Below are 10,804 nucleotides of genomic sequence, written 5' to 3'. Positions count from 1 at the left end.
TCTCAGAAGCCATTTGGGAGAGGAGGAGATAAAGAACCTAGGCAGAGTCTTCATTTCAGAGAGTCTCCAGACTTAAGAGAGAATAGTCTGGGGCGCCTGGGTGGCTCAGTCAGTTAGGCGGCTGCCTTCGGCTCGGGTCATGATCCCAACGTCCTGGTATCGAGTCCCGCATCGGGCTCCCTGCTTGGCGGGGAGCCTGCTTCTCCCTCTCCCTCCGCCTGCCTCTCTGCCTACTTGTGCTCTCTATCTCTCTGTCAAATAAATAAATAAAATCTTAAAAAAAAGAGAGAGAGAGAGAATAGTCCTTGGATTCAGGTCTGATCCTGCTGGTGGCTGCCTTGTAGGTCACTCTTACTACAATGGAAAAATGCCCCCCTAATTAACCCATGGTCACAGAAGCCCATTAAATTTGGAAGAAAAATTTTTAAGAGAAAAAAATCGAGATACAACACATTCTTTCTTAAGAAAGTGAAATCGTTATTCAATTACTGTGTCCCATTTGTACAATAAATATTTACCGGGTACCGTTCATCCATTTGATAAATCGTGAGCCCCTACTATGCAGAAAATGGTGTAGTTGAGACCCTAGCCTCTGAAGGCTGCCGGGGTTCAAATCTTGGCTCTATTACTTTCTATCTAGATGACCTTGGACAAATGACCATAATCTCTCTGAGCCTTTTTCTTCATCTGTAAAGGGGAGTAATAATATAGTGTTTGTGACAATTAAATAAATGAATACATAACTTAATACATGAAAAACACTAGCCAGAGTAGTTGATATATGTGTATTTGCTACTATATGCTAACCAGTGTGTGATAGGGATACAAAGATAGCACAACACAACCTTTGCCCTCAAGGAGACTCCATCTGGTGGACTTTCACACGTATTACTTAATTCAACCTTCACAACCAGCCCATGAGTTAACATTGTTAATCTGAGGCTGAAGTAGATTAAATTACCTGCCTGGGATCGCACAAATAATAAATAAGGGGTGTGATCTGGGACGCCTGGGTGGCTCAATCGGTTGAACGTTTGCCTTCAGCTCAGGTCATGATCCCAGTGTCCTGGAATTGAGTTCCCCGTCGGGCTCCTTGCTCAGCAGGAAGCCTGCTTCTCCCTCTGCGTGCCGCTCCCCCTGCTTGTGCGTGCTCTCTCTCTGACAAATAAATAAAAACCTTCAAAAAAATAAGGGGTATGATTTAGAACCAGTTATTCTGACCCAAGGTGCATTGCTCTTTGCTCAATAGTATGCTGCCTTTCCAGTCTCCCAGAAGCCAAGTCTTAGCTCAGTCTATGAAGCAGAAGGCTCTGCTCCCAGTAGCATTATAGAGATCTTTTCTTTGCTGCAGTATTAGTCAGGATGTCTGGGAAAGCAAGTAACAGCAAGTCCTAACTGAATATGGTCTCCACATTAAAAAAAATTAATTATCCCGCATTTTTGAAAGTTTCAGTGTAGGTTTCTTCAGGGTTTGACAGTTTAATGATACTATGGAGGACCCAGATTCACTCCGTCTCTCTGCTCTCAACGTGTTGGCTTTGTGCCAGTGTCACAACATGGCTACCATGCTCCCAGGCATCCTATACAGATCCAACAGCCTCCAAAAGAAGAGAAGACACCTTCTCCAGGAAATGCACGTGTCTTATTAGGTCAGAAGCCCAACCTTAAAGCAGTCACTGACAAGGAAAATGGAATTATCATGATTGGCTCAGCGAAATCATCATTTACCCCTTGAGGGAAAAATAGGGTGACCATTACACAGCATGTGAAGCCCCTTCATGTGAAGAGGGGTGGACACAACCACAAAATCAGAGCTCCTGGTGTTAGTACAAAGGCAGTCAACAGTGTCTGTTACAAGTGACATCAAGCAATATTTATCATCACCAACTAGCATTTATCGAGTGCCATTACGTTAACAGCTAATAGAGTTCTCATCTCAATTTAGAAAAATCCAAAATCAAGGTAGACTGTAGATAAGGTAAATGGGGATTTCTGTCACACCATAGTGATGACATCTTTACAGCTCTTCCCAAACTCTTTTTATTTTGAGAGCTTGGTTGGAGTCATCAAAACATCCAAGTTGTCCCAATCAGTTCAAAACTTTTAAAAACATTATTTGTGAATGTTTCTCTTTGGGACATGCTTTTCCTTTTTCTTTTCTTTCTTTTTTTAACAGATAAAGGGGGCCTAAGTAGTAAAATATGCAAAGAGATGTAGAGTAACCAAAGGGAAATGTTATCCTTCCTAGGAGACAGGATTTTATAGGATTCCTAGATCTTTTTTGTATCTGATTTTTGAGGTCTTGACAGCTTTTCAATTGAGGTATACAGTCATGTCTGTTAAACTAATTGTAGCTATTCACTCCACTATATAATTTTACAACATTTCAGCTTCAAATAGAATGGCTTCAATAAACATAAAGCAGACTGACACATCCCAGATTTCTGCAGTTTATTTTACACCAAGAAATTACATTTAGAGATTTCCAGACATATGCTATAAATGAAAATTCAACAGGAAGTTTCTTTCACTTCCTCTAGATCTGACCTACATTTCAAAAATATATGAGTGGGCTATAACCAGGAATTTCTTCTCTTGCTGCCATTATTCACACTGTATTTTCTAAAGATCTTTTTTCTCCTCGGTGACTTTAATGGCCACTGAGGGAACTGTAGACATTGAGAGTCTTTATATAGCCCTAAGTGAAATGGCAAATGTTATCAATAGGGGTGGCCAAGTTGTATGGCTCTGGGCTACCTGAACCTGTCAGATTAACCAGAAAAGTCAAATCTCTGTACTCTTAGCATGGAAGAGATGAAAACCATGGCTTTTACATCTATATAACCTTAGATATTTTTAGTATGAGCAGCCATTTGGTGGCTATATCTTCTCCAGATCATATGCCACCCACTTATCCACTCTAAAGGAGTGATGTGGTGATGCTTTAGATCCAATATGTGTAACATTGCTTTTTAGAGAACAGTGCCATATAAATTTAACACCTTGTTAAAAATGAGGGGCTCCTGGGTGGCCCAGTCGGTTAAGCGTCTGCCTTCGGCTCAGGTCATGATCCTAGGGTCCTGGAATCGAGCCCTGCGTCGGGCTACCTGCTCTCCCCGCTCTCCCTCTGCCTCTTCCCTCTGCTCATGGTGTCTCTCTCTCTCTATCTCAAATAAATAAATAAAATCTTAAAAAAAAAAAAAAACCTAGTTAAAAATGAGCCAGGACCCATAACACACCAAGTTAGATGTATTTGATTGTACTCTGGGCTGCAGTATAAACATGGAACATTCCCACGTCTCCTCTACCTGCCATCTTCACAGTTCTGGAACTCAGAACACAACTCTGGTGTTGTCCCTAGATACATGTATGTGACTTTATGCCTGGCAAAATATGCACTTCATTGAGGCTTTTTGCCATTTCAGAGCAACTTCCACAAGGTAGGTGGATAAGATACTTCTACCAAAGCCACTGCTCTGTCTGCATCCAGGCAAAATGCCAGGAGACATGGAGGATAGGGGGAAGCACCGTTGAGTAATACATGTTTTAATTCAGTTTAAAGGTCTGAAGTTGCACAATATACAGAATGAGAAAGTTACAGGCACTCGAATCTTCAGCAAAAATTTAAAAACTCAAATGCATCCAGGGATCAGCCAGGTCATATAAATTGTCAAGTGGCTAAACTAAGACAATAAGAAGTGATAAGGATTGGGGTAAATAGGAGAGTATACACTCTGCTTATGGGCATTCATGTTTTAAAAGTGAAAAACACTTTTAAAAAAAAAAAAAACCTCCCTATCCAGATAAAATGTTAGCCTCTACTGATTCCACACGGTCTTATGAAGAAGCAACTAGGAAGATGGTTGTTGTTGGGTTTTTTTGTTTGTTTTTTTTAAGACATTGGGTGCTTCTGCTTATAAAAACCAGCTAACCAGACTCTAGATAATTACAAAGTATTGCATGCACTGAAACTCATACTTGGTCTTGGGTTAAATAAGACACTGTGTTCTCTGACGGTGCTCAGAGAACTATGTGCCAGACACTCTCCTAAGCAGTTTATGTAATTAACTCATTTTTAATTCCCAAAACAACTTTGTGAAGTGGATACCACTGTGCCCATATCATGTGTAAGGAAACAAAGGTCCAAGGTCACACTGGTAGGAAGTAGTGGAGGCTGGATTTGAACCAGTATACACGTTTACAGAATGCTTCTCAACTAAACGCACTATGATTTGAACTTCAAAGAGATTTCAGTGGCTTACTTATCATTTAGAGATAGTATTTTCCCCAACTCAAACACTTCATTGATTTAAAGTCTGAATTTCAAATTTGTCTTTAAAACACTTTTTGTGGTAAGAAATGTATTTTACCTCTTAATCCAGTAGACACTCCACACTACAATTCTCACCCTCACGGCGCACAATGCACTCATATCTGTTTTATCCTTCTCTGTCTGTGCCATTTTTTAAAATGTGGTCACAAACAGATTGATTTCTGTAATTCATTTTTTTTTAAGATTTTATTTATCCATTTGACAGAGAGAGAGATTGAGCACAAGCAGGAGGAGTGGCAGACAGAGGAAGAGGGAGAAGCAGGTTGTCTGCTGATCAGGGAACCCGACGTGCCCGACGTGGGACTCAATCCCAGGCCCCGGGATCATGACCTGAGCTGAAGGCAGATGCTTAACCAACTGAGCCACCCAGGTGCCCTGATTTCTCTAATTTGGAAATCACTATAAAAGGATCTTTTCTCAGCCCAAATATGTGCATGGTCAAACACTGACTGACACTGATGTAAAAAAAAAAAAAAAAAAAAAGACTTTATGAAAATTATTGCCACTGCCTTGATTCCTACCTCCCAAATATAGGCATTAGCATACTAGCAAAAGAATGAATTAGCAGGAAGGCAGTTCGAGATGTTGGTGGAGTAAGATCCTGAATTCACCTCCTCCATGGACAGAACAAATCTACAACTACATATGGAAAAACTCCCCTCCAAAAAACACCTGAAAAAGCTCTTCCATAACAAAGGATAAAAGGGCAACACCAGACTGGTAGAAGAGGCAGAGACATGGTCTCACCAAAAATCCTACCCCAGTGGGGCAACCTGGAGTCAAGAGGGATCTCACAAATACGGAACTTCTCCCTGAGGAGCAGGGCTTTGTGCCTCACATCAGGTATCCCAACACTTGGCACCTGCATCAAAGAAACAAACATCTGGTTTTGAAAACCAACCAGGCCTACATCCAGGAAAACCATAGGTTCACAGGGAACAGGGATTTTTTTTAAAGGGCTCGGGGGCAGAATCACGAGCCCTGGGATCCAGCACGGAAGCTGCAGTTCGAAAAGCACCTAGAGGGGCGCCTGGGTTGCTCAGTCGTTAAGTGTCTGCCTTTGTCTCAGGTCATGATCACAGGGTCCTGGGATCAAGCCCTGCATCGGGCTCCCTGCTCAGCGGGAAGCCTGCTTCTCCCTCTCCCACTTCCCCGGCTTGTGTTCCCTCTCTCGCTATGTCTCTCTCTTTCAAATAAATAAGTAAAATCTTAAAAAAAGAAAAGAAAAGAAAAGCACCTAGACCATAAGTGAAAGAGATACATTCGCTCATTTGAAAGCATCTGCCAGAAGGGCAGGAGCCTGTTGGGATTCTATCGGACAGAGAAGCTGGTGGGCGCCATTTTTAATGTTCTCCCTCTACTCTGGCTCTGGCAGATGCCATTTTGCTCTCTCCCTCTAATCTGCGAACACTGGTGGGCACCCCTACCCTCACATGCTGCTCCCTGGGCGCCACCTCAGCCAGCCAGGCCAGCACACCACCTCCACACACCACTTCACCACAACCTTGTCAAAGCTAGATGGGCGAGCTCCTTGTCCCCACACATCACTCCATGGTGGCCCTGCCAAAGTTGGCTTTGAGCACCTGGCTCTGATGTCCAAGGGGGATTGCAGTCAGTCCTGGGATCTACAAATCTGAAACAACTAGACTAAAGTCTCCAATACAAATTATAGAGAGCAGCTGCATGGATTAAAAAAACAAGACCCATGCATGTGCTGCCTGCTAGAGAGTCACTTCAGATGTAAGGACACACACAGACCAGCACGAAGATACATTTGTAAGTATTTATGCATCCAACACAGAACACCGAAATATATAAAGCAAATACTAACAGACCTAAAGGGAGAAGTTGACAGCAATACAATAATACCACTTTAATCTACTTCACTGACTTTAATTTACTGACTTCACTTACATCAATGGATAGATCATCCAGACAAAAATTAATAAGGAAACATTAACTTCAATGACACCTAGACCATATGGACCTAACAGACATATACAGAACATTCCATCCAAAAGCAACAGCATATACATTCTCCTCAAGGATACACGGAACAATCTCCAGGATAGATCATATGTTAGGACACAAAACAAGACTCAATAAATTTAAGAGGATTGAAATCATATCAAGCATTTTTTTCTGACCACCATGGTATGAAACTAGAAATCAGTTACAAAAAGAAAACTGGAAAAATCACAAATAGGTAGAGATTTAAAAATATGCTACCAACCAACCAATGGGTCAATGAAGAAATCACAAACAACCTTGAGACAAACGAAAATGGAAATACAATATCCCAAAATCTATGGCATGCAGTAAGAAGGTTCACAATGATATAGGCCTACCTCAAGAAACAAGAAAAATTTCAAATAAACAATCTAACACTACAGCTAAAGGAATAGAAAAAGAACAAATAAAGCCCACAATTAGTAGAAGGAAGGAAGCAATGAAGATTAGAGTGGAAATAAATGTATACTAAAAAGACAATAGAAAAGATTGAGGAAAGTAAGAGCTGGTTCTTTGAAAAGATTAACAAAATCAACAAACCTTTAGCTAGACTCACTAAGGAAAAAAAGGGAGGGTTCAAATAAAATTAGGAATGAAAGAGAAGTTAAACTGATACAAAAGAAATACAAAGGATCATAAGAGACTACTATGACAGTTACATGCCAACACATGGGACAACCTAGAAGAAACAGATACCTTCCTAGAAACGTATAATCTTCCAAGACTGAATCATGAAGAAATAAAAAATCTAAATAAACTGCTTGCTAGTAAGAAGTTTGAATCAGTAATCAAAAAACACCCAACAAACAGAAGTCCAGGACTAGATGACTTCACTGATGAATCCTACCAAACATTCAAAGAAGATTCAATACCTATCCTCCTCAAATTCTTCCAGAAAAAAACAAAAAGAAAGGAAAGCTTCCAAACTCATTTTACAAGGCCAGCATTACCCTGAAACCAAAACCAGACAAGGACACACAGAGAAAGAAGAAGGAGAAGAAGGAGAAAAGGGAAGGAAGGAGGGAAGGAAGGAAGGAAGGAAGGAAGGAAGGAAGGAAGGAAGGAAGGACAAACAAGGACCCATATGCCTCAAGAACATAGATGGGGGGTTCCCTGGGTGGCTCAGTTAATGGAGAACTTCTGATTTCCCATCAGGTCCATGACCTCAGGCTCCTGAGATCTAGCCACCTCTACTCCCCCACTCAGTGTGGAGTCAGCTTCTCTTCCTCTCTCTCTGTCCCTCCCCCTGTGCTCACTCGTGCTCTCTCTCTCAAATAAATAAAATCTTGAAGAAGAAGAAGGAGAAGGAGACGGAGAAGAGGGAGGAGAAGAACAACAACAACAACATCTTAGATTCCGGCTGTTGGCCTGTGCCGCGCCTGGAGCTGAAGATGGACCTAGTGCCCTGGCCCCCACCCGCCGCCCACCGTCCGTGGCCTCCATGCCTTTCTCCAAACAGCCACAACACACTGTTCTGCGACCTCAGTGGCCACAACGACCACATGGCCAAGGCACTGACGCCCCCCCCGAGCTGTACGAGGAGCTGCGTGCCAAGAGCACACCCTGCCTTCAAGTCTAGGCTTGACAGAGCTCCCACCGCGAGCTGGCACCTGGCGGGCAGGTACTATGCACTCAAGAGCACGGCGGGAGTGCAGCAGAAGCTCAGCGAGGACCACTTCCTCTTCCACAAGCGCGTGTCACCTCTGCCACTGGCCTCGGCATCGGGCACAATGACAATAAGACCTTCCTGGTGTGGATCAACCAGGAAGACCCCTGTGGGTCACCTCCATGAGAAGGGAGGCAACATGAAGGTGTTCCCTCGCTTCTGCAATGGCCTCACCCAGACTGAAACCTTCTTCAAGTCTAAGAACTACTAATTCGCATGGAACCGTAACCTAGGCTACATCCTCACCAGCCCATTCAGTCTGGGCCCAGGGCTGCAGGCAGGCGTGCACATCAAACTGTTCCACCTAGGCAAGCATGAGAAATTCCCAGAGGTGCTCCAGCGGCTGTGGCTTTGGAAACAAGGCACAGGCTGTGTGGGCACAGCTGCTCTGGGCGGGGTCTTTGATGTCTCAGTTGGTGGTGGACAGTGTGAAGCTGCTCATCAAGGTAGAGCAGCAGCTGGAGCATAGCCAGGCCATTGACGACCTCGTGCCTGCCCAGAAGTGAAGCACCTGCCCACCCTGCCACCACCACCAGCCCCGCTGCTTCCTAATTTGCTCCCCTGCATTGTTGCCATGCACCCCTGATGTTCACCGCCTGGCAGCTGAACCCTTCACCTTGCTGTAGAGACCTCTGTTGCCCTTGGTAGAGTTTATTTTTGTGGCTGATGCTGAACTAAACTAAGGTGTTGACCTGCCAAATAAATAAATAAATAAATAAATAAATAAATAAATAAATAAACAAAGAACATAGATTCAAAAATCCTCAACAAAATGTAGCAAACCGAATTCAACAATACATAAGGGATCATACACCTTGATCAAGTGGGATTTATTCCAGGGATGCAAGGATGGTTCAACATCTGTCAATCAATCAACATAATACACCACATTAAGAAAAAAAGGATAAAAATCATTTGATCACATCAATTAATGCAGAAGAGGCATTAGACAAAATTCAACATCCATTTATGATAAAAAAAAAAAACTCTCGGGCGTCTGGGTGGCTCAGTCATTAAATGTCTGCCTTCGGCTCCTGTCATGATCCCAGGGTCCTGGAATCAAGCCCTGCATCAGGCTACCTGCTCATCAGGGAGCCTGCTTCTCCCTCTCCCACTCCCCCTGCTTGTGTTCCCTCTCTCGCTGTGTCTCTCTGTGTCAAATAAATAAATAAAATCTTTAAAAAAAAAAACAACTCTCAACAAAGTGGATATAGACCAGCAGACTAGGCCTAACTTAACACTAGACTACTGCCCCTTTTGCTTATTTATTTTTAAATTTTATATAAGTGTAACATATGTACATGAAAATGCACAAATCATAGTAGTCAGCCTTAGACACAGCCAGGTCCTGAGATGGAGTATGATCAGCACCCAGGACCCCTTCATGTCCCTTTCAGCCTCTGCCTCCTCAGGTGTAACCACGACCTTGACTGGCTTCTAACCATGACAGTCTGTTTTGCCTCATTCTGAACTTGCATAAAAAATAGAATCACACAGTGTATACTCTTTTTTTTAAGATTTTATTTATTTATTTGAGAGAGAGGATGAGAGAGAGAGCATGAGAAGGGGGAGAGTCAGAGGGAGAAGCAGACTCCCTGCTGAGCAGGGAGCCCGATGTGGGACTCGATCCAGGGACTCCAGGATCATGACCTGAGCAAAGGCAGTCGCTTAACCAACTGAGCCACCCAGGCACCCCAGTGTATACTCTTTTATGTCATTTTTGTTACTCAACCTTATGTTTGGGAGAGCCAACCATGTTGTATGTAATTATAATTTGTTGACTTTGCATTCATTGTTGTATTCTGTTACATATATATATATATATATATCACTTCTGATCAGAGCCTTTGAGTGGTCTGGTTTGTGACCACATGTACAGTGTTGCTGTGAACATTCTAGCCCATGCCAGATCATATTTTAAATTTTTGATGCAGAACTGCCCATCATTGCTCTGATCCACTTTATCAGGAAGATGATTCACTCCCAAGATTCACAACTTTTTGGAGTTATGATACCCTATTTTTATTTCATTAGATACATACTTCCTCCCAAAATGATGTATGGCATAGATTTTTAAAAATTAAGTTAACCTGGGACGCCTGTGTGGCTCAGTTAGTTAAGTGGCTGACTCTTGATTTCAGCTCAGGTCATGATTTTGGGGATACTCACTCAGTGGGGAGTCTGCTTAAGGATTCCCTCTCTCCCTCTCCTCTCTCCCTCCCCCCCACTCACATGCACACATGTATGTGCTTTCCCTCTCTAAAATAAATAAATATTTTTTTAAAAATTAAAAAAATAAACAACCTGGTTTAAGGACAAAAAAAAAAGCCTCAAACTATGTGGAATATACCTCAACATAATAAAAGCCATATGTGCCAAGTCCACAGCTAGCATCATATTTAAGAGCATAAAGCTGAAAGCTTTTCCCTTAAGATCAAGAACAAGGAAAGGACGCCCATTTTCACCACCGTTATTCAGCATAGTATTGAAAGTTCTAGCCAGACAAATTAGGTAAGAAAAATAAATAAAATAATCCAAATTGGAAAGGAAGAAGTAACATTATCATTATTCATAGACAACATGGTTTTATATATAGAAAACCCTAAAGACTCCACCAAAAAAACTGCTAGAATAAACAAATTCACAGTAAAGTTGCAGTATACAAATCAATATACAAAAATCTGTTGTGTTTTTATACACTAACAATGAACTCTCAGAAAAATTAAGAAAGTGATCCCCTTTACAATTGCACTAAAAAGAATAAAATACCTTGGAATAAATTTAACAAAAGAGGT

The 10,804-nt window shown here is 42.1% G+C and overlaps 1 pseudogene; it reads left to right on the top strand.

The window, feature by feature from the left end:
• Positions 1–7,734: 7,734 nt before the first annotated feature.
• Positions 7,735–8,478, top strand: LOC113925485 (annotated as a pseudogene).
• The last annotated feature ends 2,326 nt before the right edge of the window (positions 8,479–10,804 follow it).

This window comes from Zalophus californianus, chromosome 2 (assembly GCF_009762305.2).
Source record: "Zalophus californianus isolate mZalCal1 chromosome 2, mZalCal1.pri.v2, whole genome shotgun sequence".
Classification (NCBI taxonomy): Eukaryota; Metazoa; Chordata; class Mammalia; order Carnivora; family Otariidae; genus Zalophus; species Zalophus californianus.
This window is presented reverse-complemented; position numbering and strand designations above follow the sequence as displayed.